Source organism: Ranitomeya variabilis, chromosome 6, assembly GCF_051348905.1.
Source record: "Ranitomeya variabilis isolate aRanVar5 chromosome 6, aRanVar5.hap1, whole genome shotgun sequence".
Taxonomy (NCBI): Eukaryota; Metazoa; Chordata; class Amphibia; order Anura; family Dendrobatidae; genus Ranitomeya; species Ranitomeya variabilis.
In genome coordinates, this window is record NC_135237.1 from 489,266,660 (window position 1) to 489,280,554 (window position 13,895).

At 49.9% G+C, this 13,895-nt stretch overlaps 1 long non-coding RNA gene across 1 annotated transcript in view; it reads right to left on the reverse strand.

The window, feature by feature from the left end:
• LOC143781381 (uncharacterized) overlaps positions 1-12,384 on the reverse strand; it is a 98,860-nt gene extending 86,476 nt beyond the window's left edge. Inside the window, exon 1 of the long non-coding RNA XR_013216681.1 lies at positions 12,215-12,384. This is a non-coding gene — a long non-coding RNA (uncharacterized LOC143781381). The remainder of the gene's footprint in view (positions 1-12,214) is intronic.
• Between the last annotated feature and the right edge of the window lie 1,511 nt (positions 12,385-13,895).

Consider the following 13,895-nt stretch of genomic DNA (forward strand, 5'->3'; position numbering starts at 1 on the left):
TGATGGAGGTGATGGGCAATCATGGTGGTGGGGGAGGCAATGATGGAGGTGATGGGCAATGATGGTGGTGTGGGGAGGCAATGATGGAGGTGATGAAATGGGCAATGATGGTGGGGGAGGAGGCAATGATGGAGATGGTGGAATGGGCAGTGGTGGGGGAGAAGAAGGCAATGATGGAGGTGGTGATGAGGACAATGATGGGGTAGAGAGGGGCTGAATTATACTTTGTGAGGGGGGCTACATTATATTCTGTGGGGGGACTGCATTATTCTCAGGGGACTACATTATATTCTGGGGGACTATATCATACTATATGAGGGGGCTACAGTATACTTTATGGGGGCTGCATTATATTCTGTGGTGGAGCTGCATTATTCTCTCAGGGGACTACATTATATTCTGGGGGGGCTCCATATTACTATATGAGGGGTGTAGAGTGTACGCTATGGGGGGCTGCATTATTCTCTCAGGGGGTGACATTATATTCTATGAGGGGGCTACCCCTCTATGATTCTACCCCAACACCTGCTACATAATTAAGATGTGTACTACCTTATATTATACCCTGATATTTTAATTTAAGGTTTTTGGTCATTCTGCCTCACAAAAATCGGAATAAAAAGCGATCAAAAAATGTCACGTGCCCAAAAATGGTACCAATAAAAACGTCAACTCATTCCCCCAAAAACCAAGACCTCAGATGACTCTGTGGACCAAAATATGGAAAAATTATAGCTCTCAAAATGTGGAGGCGCAAAAACCATTTTTTGCAATGAAAAGCGTCTTTTAGTGTGTGACAGCTGCCAATCATAAAAGTCCGCTAAAAAACTGCTATAAATAGTAAATCAAACCCCCCTTCATCACCCCCTTAGTTAGGGAAAAATAATAAAATAAAAAAATGTATTTATTTCCATTTTTCCATTCTGGTTAGGGTTGGGGCTAAAGTTAGGGTTAGGGCTACAGTTAGGGTAGGGGCTACAGTTAGGGTTAAGGTTGGGGCAAAAGTTAGGGTTAGGGTTGGGGCTAAGGTTAGGGTTGGGGCTAAAGTTAGGGTTAGGGTTTGGATTACCTTTACGGTTGGGATTAGGGTTGGGATTAGGGTTAGGGGTGTGTCAGGGTCAGGGGAGTGGTTAGGGTTATGGTTGGGAATAGGGTTAGGGGTGTGTTGGAGTTAGGGGTGTGGTTATGGTTGGAATTAGGATTAGGGGTGTGTTGGGGTTAGGGGTGTGTTGGGGTTAGGGATGTGGTTGGGATTAGGGTTAGGGGTGTGTTTGGGTTAGGGGTGTGGTTAGGGTTATGGTTAGGGTTGGGATTAGGGTTGGGGGTGTGTTTGGGTTAGGGTTTCAGTTAGACTTGGGGGTTTCCACTGTTTAGGCACATCAGGGGCTCTCCAAACGCGACATGGCGTCCGATCTCAATTCCAGCCAATTCTGCGCTGAAAAAGTAAAACAGGGCTCCTTCTCTTCCGAGCTCTCCTGTGCACCAAACAGGGGTTTACCCCAACATATGGGGTATCAGGGTACTTAGGACAAATTGGACAGCAACTTTTGAGGTCCAATTTCTCTTGTTACCCTTTGGAATATAAAAATTTGGGGGCTAAAATATCATTTTTGTGGGGGAAAAAATATTTTTTTTATTTTCACGGCTCTGCGTTATAAACTGTAGTCAAACACTTGGGGGTTCAAAGTTCTCACAACACATCTAGATAAGTTCCTTGGGGGACTAGTTTCCAATATGGGGTCACTTGTGGGGGGTTTCTACTGTTTAGGTACAGTAAGGGCTCTGCAAATGCAATGTGACGCCTGCAGACCAATCCATCTAAGTCTGTATTCCAAACGGAGCTCCTTCCCTTCCGAGCTCTGCCATGCACCCAAACGGTGGTTCCCCCCACATATGGGGTATCAGCATACTCGGGACAAATTGGACAACAGCTTTTGGGATCCAATATCTCCTGTTACCCTTGGGAAAATACAAAACTGGGGGCTAAATAATAGTATTTGTGGGGAAAAAAAAGAATTTTTATTTTCATGGCTCTGCATTATAAACTGTAGTGAAACATTTGGGACTTCCAATTTCTCACAACACATCTAGATAAGTTCCTTAGGGGGTCTCCTTTACAAAATGGTGTCACCTGTGGGGGGTTTCCACTGTTTAGGCTCAAAACGCGACATGGCATCCTATCTCAATTCTAGTCAATTTTGCATTGAAAAGTCAAACGGCGCTCCTTCCCTTCTGAGCTCTCCCATGCGCCCAAACAGTGGTTTATCCCCACATATGGGGCATCAGCATCCTCAGGGAAAATTGCACAACAACTTTTGGGGTCCAATTTCTTCTGTTACCCTTGGGAAAATAAAAAATTGGGGGCGAAAATATCATTTTTCTGAAAAAATATGATTTTTTATTTTTACGGCTCTATATTATAAACTTCTGTGAAGCACTTGGTACGTCAAAGTGCTCACAAAATATCTAGATACGTTCCTTAGGGGGTCTACTTTCCAAAATGGTGTCAGTTGTGGGGGGTTTCAATGTTTAAGCACATCAGGGGCTCTACAAATGCGACATGGCGTCCTATCTCAATGCCAGTCAACTTTGCTTTGAAAAGTCAAATGGCGCTCCTTCCCTTCCGAGCTCTGCCATGCCCCCAAACAGTGGTTTTACCCCACATATGGGGAATCAGTTTACTCAGGTCAAATTGAACAACAACGTTTGGGGTCCAATTTCTTCTCTTACCCTTGGGAAAATAAAAAATTGGGGGCAAAAAGATCATTTTTGTGAAAAAATTAGATTTTTTTATTTTTACGGCTCTGCATTATAAACTTCTGTGAAGCACTTGGTGGGTCAAAGTGCTCACCACACATCTAGATAAGTTCCTTAGGGGGTCTACTTTCCAAAATGGTGTCACTTGTGGGGGGTTTCAATGTTTAGGCACATCAGTGGCTCTCTAAACACAACATGGCGTCCCATCTCAATTCCTGTTAATTTTGCATTGAAAAGTCAAACGGCGCTCCTTCCCTTCCGAGCTGTCCCATGCGCCCAAACATTGGTTTACCTCCACATATGGGGTATCAGCGTACTCAGGACAAATTGTACAACAACTTTTGGGGTCCAATTTCTCCTGTTAGCCTTGGTAAAATAAAACAAATTGGAGCTGAAGTAAATTTTTTGTGAAAAAAAGTTAAATGTTCATTTCTTTCTTAAACATTCCAAAAATTCCTGTGAAACACCTGAAGGGTTAATAAACTTCTTGAATGTGGTTTTGAGCACCTTAAGGGGTGCAGTTTATGGCATGGTGCCACACTTGGGTATTTTCTATCATATAGACTCCTCAAAGTGACTTTAAATGTGATGTGGTCCCTAAAAAAATGGTCTTGTGAAAATGAGAAATTGATGGTCAACTTTTAACCCTTATAACTCCCTAATAGTGATTAGCGAATGTACTCGTTGCTCGAGTTTTCCTGATCACGCTCGGGTGGTCTCCGAGTATTTATGACTGCTTGGAGATTACGTTTTCATCGCCTCAGCAGCATGATTTACTGGTATTAGCCAGCTTGATTACATGTGGGGATTACCTAGCTACCAGGCAACCTCTACATGTACTCAGCCTGACTAATAGCTGTAAATCATTCAGCTGCTGTGATGAAAACTAAATCTCCGAGCACTAACAAATACTCGGAGGTCACCCGAGCGTGCTCGGGAAAACCCGAGCAACGGGTACACTCGCTCATCACTACTCCCTAACAAAACAAATGTTGGTTCCAAGATTGTACTGATGTAAAGTAGACATGCGGGAAATGTTACTTATTAAGTATTTTGTGTGACATATGTATCTCTGTGATTTACGGGCATAAAAATTCAAAGTTGGAAAATTGTGAAATTTTCAAAATATTCGCCAAATTTCCATTTTTTTTTCACAAATAAATGCAGGTAATATCACAGAAATTTTACCACTATCATGAAGTACAATGTAAGGAGTTAAAAGCACAAGAAGAGTCTGGGGGCGGTTACCTTCTTGGCTCTGTGCCCGGAACCATTGAGCTGTGCTGCGGGTTCCCTAGAGAGAGACTGATAGACTGGGACAGAAAGGAAGCAGCCAGAGGGCGGGAAAGGGACGCGCGCAGGATACAGGGCAGCGTGCAGAGCAGGGTGCAGCTGCTCTTCAGAAGAGAGAGAGAGAGAGCTCCCGGTCTGAGGACAAATAGAGAGAGACTGCCCAGAAAGACTGTATCTCGTGAGTACATAAAGCGGACTCTGCTGTGACTGGAGAGGGGCACTTTGAGACCCGTTTTAAAGACTATGACACCCTGGTCCCCGCGGTATCAGTACAGAGACTTAACAGTACAGAGCCCCTGACTCCTGGTACAAAGACTTAACATTGCAGAGCCCCTGTTTTCCTGGTATAGAGACAACAGTGCGGAGCCCCGATTTCCAGGTTGTGCTGTAAAAGTTAAAGACTCAGAGCCTGTGCATACCACATTAACTCCCGAAACCCCAGGCAGCAGGCTCTCAGAGACTACTCTGCCCACGGACAACAGAGGGACGACAAGTGCCACTGTTTCTCGGCGCCTACGTTGGAGAAGACGACCCTCCAAGCAAGTCATCTTCAGACTGATAAGTGTTCTTTTCTCAAGGAATCCTGCTTAATTCTGTTATACTGTTTAACTCCCGTATTTTTGTATAGTTTTATTGTTAGTTATTTTGCATTGCTTCCTCCCTGCGAGGAGAACCATATCCCTGTTATTAAACCCCTCAACTGTTGGTCTGTCTGTTCCGTGGTGACATACTCAGTACCTGCATACCATTACATTTGGCGTAGTCGGCAGGATGTCACACGGTAGCGCGGACAGGGCAGACCAAGCAGCTGGGGAAGTTCCCAGGTCTAGCATTTCCCTGGGAGCCATGTTGAATAATTTGCCAAGGTTCACTGGGAACAATGTAATGTTGTGGAGTTGGACAGAGCGTATCCGGGGAATGATGCGTATGCACCCCATGAAACCAGCCCTGGAGGCAGAAATTGCATTGATGGCCCTGGAGGGGGAGGCGCGGGATTCTGTCATGCATAGGTCCCCCCGGAAGAGAGAGACCCTGGACAAAGTGCTGCGCATACTTGAGGAGACTCATGGGGACCCCACTGACATAGGGGAACTTCGCATGCGACTGTTTCACCGGGTACAACGGGAGGGGGAGACCGTGACCCAATTCATGAACGCCCTACAAGAGCTTCACACTGCTATCAGACGAAAGGACGGTGTAGGAGTAGGGTCAGTTGATGTGGTGCTCAGAGATCAGCTAGTGACAGGACTGCGTGACGCAATGATGAAACAGGCACTGCGAGAGCGCATGCGAGTAAAGCCAGACATGACTTTCTCTGAGGTTGGCAGTGAGGCGCGTGTGCGAGAACAAGAACAGGGAGTGACGGGGCTGGTAGGAAGGGTGCAGAGCGGGGAGGTAACCACCACCGCAGGCAATATTCCCCAGTGGGTGGAGGACCTGAGAATGGAGATTAGACAGGTCCGTGAAGAAATGGCGGCCACCAGAAGAACTCTGGCAGAGGGGCCTAGCCCTCTGGTGCGAGACAGAGAAGCTGCCCCCCGAAGGGAGGGTGAAACTACCAGGAGGAGAAGCCCTCTTACATGCTACACTTGTGGAGAGTCCGGCCACATTGCTCGATGGTGTCCCCGGCGGAGCCGACCATCCCCACATCCTCCTTTAAACTAGGTGTCTCTGGGCTTGAGGGGCGCCGCTCAGAGCGTGAAGAACAGAGGAGGAGGAGTAAAAGTCCCCACAGCCTTGTTTCCATGTGCCCTCTGGTCTGGGCAGAAATCAATGGAAGAGCAGTGCGATGCTTGATGGACACCGGCTCACAAGTGACCACCATGCCTGAGAGATATTTCCGCCATCACTTCACAGAGGCGCTACGGCCCGAATGGGGCCCTGTGATCAAACTAATGGCGGCCAATCACTTGCCCATCCCGGTCGCAGGGGTGGTATGGATGAACATAGAAGTCTGCGGAAAAGACCTCGGGAGGAGAGGAGTGGTACTGGTGGATGGAGAGGTAGCTAAAGACCATACCGTGACCCTGGGCATGAATGTGTTAAAAGACCTCGGAAGCCTCGTTTTCAACGAGTCCCCGGAACAGTTCCTACAACAATGGAGCAACCAAACCCCCCAGAGAAGTGTCTTCCAACAACTGATACGGACCGCCCAGGTCCGGGAAGCATACAGCGACGGAAAGGAACTCGGCAAAGTCGTCGTCCCCGCCTCCGTCAATCGAGTGTTGCCCCCTGGGCAGACAGTGCTTCCCCTGCCTGTACGAGCTGGCATCCCGCTGGAGGGGGTCGAAGTCCAAATTCAGCCCAGCAGAGCCGACCAGCTGCCGTCAGGAATATTGGTCGCACGGTCCCTGGCTACCGTGCGGGATGGAACTGTCCTTGTGCGCTGTATCAATTTGGGGGAGACAGATACAACGTTGCCCCCTAGAAGCGAAGTCGCTCAAGTCCTGGGCCTTCCAGACGAGTTGGTCCCCACTGAGGCGGTACAGCTGACAGCAAGGCCAGAAGACCCGTGGCTGGTGACCGTCAAGGCGGAGGCAGCTCCGGACCCCAGATTAATGCAAGAAGGGCGCCAGATACTGGAACGCATGAGGGCGGAGCTCTCGGAACTTACTCCGCAGCAGGTACCTCAGGTAGAAGCTGTATTGGGGAAATTTCAGGATGCGTTCGCCAAAGATGAAGATGACTTTGGACGTACCACGGCCATCACCCACGAGATACCCACCGGGGATGCGGCACCAATCCGGGAACGGTACCATCAAATACCCCCACAGATGTACCAGGAGGTGAAGGGAATGCTGTCACACATGCTGAAGAAGGGAGTTATACGTGAGAGTCAGAGCCCGTGGGCTGCCCCTATCGTCTTGGTGAGAAAGAAAGACGGGTCCCTGCGGTTCTGTGTGGACTATCGGCGGCTCAACGCTTGCACAGTGCGGGACTCGTACCCACTGCCCAGGATAGAGGAGTCCTTGACGGCACTAGGGAATGCCAGATATTTCTCCACGTTAGACTTGGCCAGTGGCTACTGGCAGGTGCCCATGTCTGAGCAAGACCGCGCCAAGACGGCTTTCACCCTTCGATGGGACTGTATGAGTTTGACCGGATGACCTTCGGCCTAGCAAACGCCCCCGGAACATTTCAGCGACTCATGGAGAGATGTCTGGGAGACCTGAACTTTGAAGCCACTTTGATCTACTTGGATGATATCATTGTCTTTGCCCCCACCTTTGAGGAGCATCTGCAGAGGCTAGAGCAAGTTCTGAGTCAGCTACAGAAGTATGGCTTGAAAGTGAAACCCCAGAAATGCCACCTCTTCCGTACCGAGATTGAATACTTGGGACATGTTGTCTCCGCTGAGGGGGTGAGGCCTTCCCAGGAGAAGATCACTGCGGTACAAGAGTGGCCAACTCCAAAAACGGTGAAAGATGTGCGTGCGTTCCTGGGACTCACGGGATATTTCAGACGCTTTGTAAAAGACTTTACCCGCCTTGCTAATCCACTCCAGGAGTTGTTGAGGGGAGTGCCCTCTTGCGCCAAAAACAGGAACATACAGTGGGGGAAGCATCAGGAGGAGGCATTCTTGGCTTTGAAGAAGGCTTTGACGGAGGCCCCCGTGCTGGCATACGCTTACTTCACACAACCATTCATCTTGCACACTGATGGGAGCCTGCAGGGCCTCGGGGCTGTACTGTCGCAGATGCAGGACGGGAAAGAGCGCGTCATCGCATACGCCAGTCGGTCTCTGCATGACTCAGAAAGGAATCCAGAAAACTACAGTTCATTTAAGTTGGAGTTGTTGGCGCTGGTGTGGGCAATGACTGAGAAGTTTGCGGAATATCTGGCTGGCTCAGAAGTTCATGTACGCACCGATAACAATCCGTTGGCCCATCTCGAGAATGCCAAGTTAGGCACCCTAGAACAACGTTGGGTAGCCCGAATGGCCAAGTTCCGATACAGAATTTCGTATAAAAGAGGAGCTGAGAATGTACATGCGGATGCCCTCTCCCGAGTAAACTATCGCAAACCAGCACCCAGCAAGGATGAAGAACTGGAAGATGTAGAGGTTCCAGGTTTTGGAGAGACTGCCAGGACGGTGGCAGCGGCGCAGGAAATTGAACAGGAATAGGCCTGTGTGAACTTGCTGGAGCAGCCTCGCGATGAGTGGGTCCGAGTACAGCAGGAGGATCCGGAGCTAGCTCAGTTGAGAAGGTGGGTCGTGTCTGAACAAATGCCCAATCGACATGAGAGGAGGTCCATGTCACCTGAAGTACTGAAGATGCTACGCCAGTGGGAGAGGCTCGAGTTGCGGGATGGTATCCTGTACCGGAAGGTATTCCTGCAAACAGAACTCAGTCTTGTATGGCAGACAGTGATTCCCTCGTCCATGATAGACCAGGTGGCTAAGGAAGCACATGAGAAAGGAGCACACTTTGGGCCAGAAAAGACTATCCAGTGGTTACAGCGCCTATTTTATCACCCCCACTTAAGGAACACTGTGGATAAAGTATGCCGGCAATGCAGAAGTTGTGAGCTGGTCAAACCACCAGAACAACGAGCTCCCACAGAGACGGTGAGGTCTTCTGGCCCCATGGACCTACTGGCAATAGATTACTTGACAATTGGACCAGCACACCAAGGTTATGAGCATTGTTTAGTGATGATAGACCACTTTACTAAATTTGCCGTAGTGACGCCCACGCGGGACCAGACTGCCGAGTCTGCGGCTCACGCAATCTGCAAACACTTCATCCAGGTGTACGGGTGTCCCAAGCGCATTCATTCTGATCAAGGGGCCTGCTTCCTCAGAAGAATGATGGAGGAGATGCACCAGCTGTACAAAATCGATAAGTCCCGGACCACCCCTTATCATCCACAGGGGACTGGGGCTTGTGAAAGATTTAACCGCACTCTAATTCAAATGCTGAGGACCCTGGAGGAGGACCAGAAGGCGAAGTGGACTTAGTCCGTCCCTGAATTGGTGTGGGCGTATAACAATCGTAAACACAGCACCACCGGATTCACCCCCTACTCTCTGTTCTTTGGCCGACCCGGGAAGGGATTGGCAGAGCTGGCGCTGGAACCCGAGGAGGACTACCCACGGATGGGGGTGTACTCCTGGGTTCAAGAACATCGTCGTCGGCTGCGGACAATTCAACGTCTAGTGCAGGACCGGCTGCAAGAATTGGAGCATCCCTAGGTAGCTCCTCAAAAGGGGACAGCCCTGCGGCCTGGAGACCGAGTCTTAGTCAGGGAAAAGCGCCCACGCAACAAACTAGAGTACCGGTGGGAGAAAAGGCCGTACCGAGTGAAGTGGCGGCTCGGCAACGGGGGCCCCGTTTATGAGGTCCAGCCCGAAACGGAAGAAGGAACTCCCACCCGCACGCTGCACAGGAATATGTTGCGCCCATGTTTGTCTCGAGATCCTGAATCAGTCCAATTGACTCCAGCACCCCCACCTGTGGCGCCAGTGATCAATGTAGATGTGGAAGAAGAGGAAGACTCCGAATCTCTTCCAGTGAACCCAGGGACAGGGCTGGTGCCAGATTCTACCAACGTATCGGAGGAAGCCTCGACTCCTCCCACAGCAGCTGACACCACCACCCCTGTTGGTTTGAGACGCTCTGAACGTTTAACGGCTGGTGTACCCCGTTCGCTACAATCAGGACGAGTTCATCTGGCAGCAGATTGTGCAAGGACTGGAAGATTGCCAACAGGAACTCCTGAAGATCTCGCCCGTGGAATGGCGAGCAGAAAGAGGGGGGAATGTAAGGAGTTAAAAGCACAAGAAGAGTCTGGGGGCGGTTACCTTCTTGGCTCTGTGCCCGGAACCATTGAGCTGTGCTGCGGGTTCCCTAGAGAGAGACTGATAGACTGGGACAGAAAGGAAGCAGCCAGAGGGCGGGAAAGGGACGCGCGCAGGAGACAGGGCAGCGTGCAGAGCAGGGTGCAGCTGCGCTTCAGAAGAGAGAGAGAGAGAGCTCCCGGTCTGAGGACAAATAGAGAGAGACTGCCCAGAAAGACTGTATCTCGTGAGTACATAAAGCGGACTCTGCTGTGACTGGAGAGGGGCACTTTGAGACCCGTTTTAGAGACTATGACACCCTGGTCCCCGCGGTATCAGTACAGAGACTTAACAGTACAGAGCCCCTGACTCCTGGTACAGAGACTTAACATTGCAGAGCCCCTGTTTTCCTGGTATAGAGACAACAGTGCGGAGCCCCGATTTCCAGGTTGTGCTGTAAAAGTTAAAGACTCAGAGCCTGTGCATACCACATTAACTCCCGAAACCCCAGGCAGCAGGCTCTCAGAGACTACTCTGCCCACGGACAACAGAGGGACGACAAGTGCCACTGTTTCTCGGCGCCTACGTTGGAGAAGACGACCCTCCAAGCAAGTCATCTTCAGACTGATAAGTGTTCTTTTCTCAAGGAATCCTGCTTAATTCTGTTATACTGTTTAACTCCCGTATTTTTGCATTGTTTTATTGTTAGTTATTTTGCATTGCTTCCTCCCTGCGAGGAGAACCATATCCCTGTTATTAAACCCCTCAACTGTTGGTCTGTCTGTTCCGTGGTGACATACTCAGTACCTGCATACTATTACAACAATATGTCATGAGAAAACAGTGTCAGAATCACCAGGATCCATTGAAGCGTTCCAGAGTTATGATCTCATAAAGGGACAGTGGTCAGAATTGTAAAAACTGGCCCGGTCATTAACGTGCAAACCACCCTTGGGGGTTAAGGGCTTAATGGTGCAAGGAAGACCACGTATATAAATATAAAATGTATATACAGTACATATTTATTTATTACAAATGTTAAAGCTCATTTGACTTTTTTTCAAGCTATAGCAAAATCCAACTCAATATCTAAGCTTAAAGGAGGCTTGTCACAGATCAAAAGTGATTAGGTTTTGCTCTTGTTTAACTCCCGCTGCTCCTGAGTATGATGCTTTTAATGTTTTTCTTTTTTTAATCCAGAGTTAATTCCAGAAATGTGGGTCTTTTATTTAGTGCTAATTTTTATGGTCTTTACTAAGAGCATGTGGCTCACATGGTAATTATGCAGAGCAGCCTAAACACACGCCCCAGAGGATCCTGTGAGCACCACTCCCTTGGTAAAGACCCTAAAAATTTACACTACATAAAATGGCCCTTATCTCTGAACTGTATGAAGTATTTTTTTAAAGAAATCAAAAGTAAAATACCGAGGAGAGCAGTGGGAATAAAACTAGAGTAAAAACTGGCCACTTTTAATCTGGAGACAGGTACTTTTTAATGGGGTTACCCAGCCAGACAGAAATTTGTTAACATGTAATAATATACTTTTATAATGGTATCAACACTAGTGTCCCAATTTCACAACCAGTCCTGCAGCACTTCCACGATCATTCCAACACAGAAATAGGGCTTCCCCTCATAACTAGAGTCATGCTCGATGGGGGCCAGCAGTCTCACTCTATTCTCACTCTAATCCCTCGATCCCCCTTCATATTCGCAAGGAAAGGAGGCTGGCTTAGCTAGTGCACTGAGCCTGACAGCCTGCCCCTTTTACGTACCCCACAAGTGATGAGCCAACAAGGAGAGGTGGGTGGTGTCAGTAGCAGCTTTAATAAGAAAGTGCTTATCTGTGATGAAACCATGCCTTTAAATAAATATTTCTATCTTAGACACAGCAAGCATGATAAGTAGATTCTGGATCTTTGGTTCCTTATTATGATACATTTGTGGTCAGGCTCGGACTGGCCCAGCGGAGAACCGGAGGATTCTTCGGTGGGCCCAGGCACTGACACCTGCTGGCATACTTGCCAGCAGCTGCCTAGGGCCCCCACTGCTTTAAGGGCCCCCACTGCTCCAGGGGCCCCAAGCCAGTGGCTCTGGAGCCCCTGAGTCAAGGGGGCCCGCCCTGTGCCAGCCTAGCAGCAGCTGGAGACAGGATCCTGTCCCCGCTGCTAAAGCAAAATGAATATTCACGCTTCTCCATGCCCCTATGGGCGTGGAGAAGCGTGAATACCATTTCTCTTTAATAGTGGGCAGCGTTAGCCGCAGCTTGAGGCTAACGCTGCCCGCATGAAAAGTCCCACCACCGCACCACACACACGCACCGTCGGCAGTGGCACCACATACACACAGGCACACAGTCAGACACACAGCGCAGTTCACCTCCTGGCAGCAGCAGCACATCCCGGCGTCCTGCTTCCTGTCTGAGACAGCCCAGCTGGACGACGTCATCATCCAGCACGCTGTCTCACACAGAAAGCTGCCGGCAAAGAAGAGGCTGCAGGGAGGTGAGCTGTGCTGTGTGAGTGTGCCTGCGTGCCTGTGTGTGAGTGTGCCTGTGTGTGAGTGTGCCTGTGTGTGAGCGTGCTTGTGTGTGAGCGTGCCTGTGTGTGAGCGTGCCTGTGTGTGTGTGCCTGTGTGTGTGTGTCTGTGTGTGAGTGTGCCTGTGTCTGTGTGTGCCTGTGTGTGTGAGTGTGTCTGTGTGTGAGTGTGCCTGCGTGTCTGTGTGTGAGTATGTCTGTGTGTGAGTGTGCCTGCGTGTCTGTGTGTGAGTGTGCCTGCGTGTCTGTGTGTGAGTGTGCCTGTGTGTCTGTGTGTGAGTGTGTCTGTGTGTGAGTGTGCCTGCGTGTCTGTGTGTGCCTGCGTGTCTGTGTGTGCCTGCGTGTCTGTGTGTGAGTGTGCCTGTGTCTGTGTGTGAGTGTGCCTGCGTGTGTGTGCCTGCGTGTCTGTGTGTGTGCCTGCGTGTCTGTGTGTGTGCCTGTGTGTGTGTGCCTGTGTGTGAGTGTGCCTGTGTGTCTGTGTGTGAGTGTGCCTGTGTCTGTGTGTGAGTGTGCCTGCGTGTGTGTGCCTGCGTGTCTGTGTGTGTGCCTGCGTGTCTGTGTGTGTGCCTGTGTGTGAGTGTGCCTGCGTGTCTGTGTGTGAGTGTGTCTGTGTGTTGGTGGGGAAGCACAATGATATTGGTGGGGGACGCAATAGTGCAGGCGATGGGCAATGATGGCGGTGGGGGAGACAGTGATGGAGGTGATGGGCAATGATGGCGGTGGGGGGAGACAATGATGGAGGTGATGAGCAATGATGGTGGGGGGCAATGATGGTGAGGGGAGGCAACGATGGAAGTGATGGGCAATGTTGGAGGTGATGGGCAATGAAGGTGAGAGGAGGCAATGATGGAGGCGATTGGGCAATGATGGTGGGGGAGACAATGATGGAGGTGATGGGCAATGATGGAGGTGATTAGGCAATGATGGAGGTGATGGGCAATGATGGAGGTGATGGGCAATGATGGTGGTGGGGGAGGCAATGATGGTGGGGGAAGGCAATGATGGTGGCGATAAGCAACGATGATGGGGAGGCAATGATGGAAGTGATGGGCAATAATGGCGGTGGGGGCAGGCAACGATGGAGGTGATGGGCAATGACGGTGGTGGTGGAGGCAGTGATGGTAGGGGGAGGCAATGATGGAGGCAATAGGCAATGATGGTGGCGATAAGCAATGATGGTGGGAGAGGCAATGATGGAGGTGATGGGCAATCATGGTGGTGGGGGAGGCAATGATGGAGGTGATGGGCAATGATGGTGGTGTGGGGAGGCGATGGAGGTGATGAAATGGGCAATGATGGTGGGGGAGGAGGCAATGATGGAGATGGTGGAATGGGCAGTGGTGGGGGAGAAGAAGGCAATGATGGAGGTGGTGATGAGGACAATGATGGGGTAGAGAGGGGCTGAATTATACTTTGTGAGGGGGGCTACATTATATTCTGTGGGGGGACTGCATTATTCTCAGGGGACTACATTATATTCTGGGGGCCTATATCATACTATATGAGGGGGCTACAGTATACTT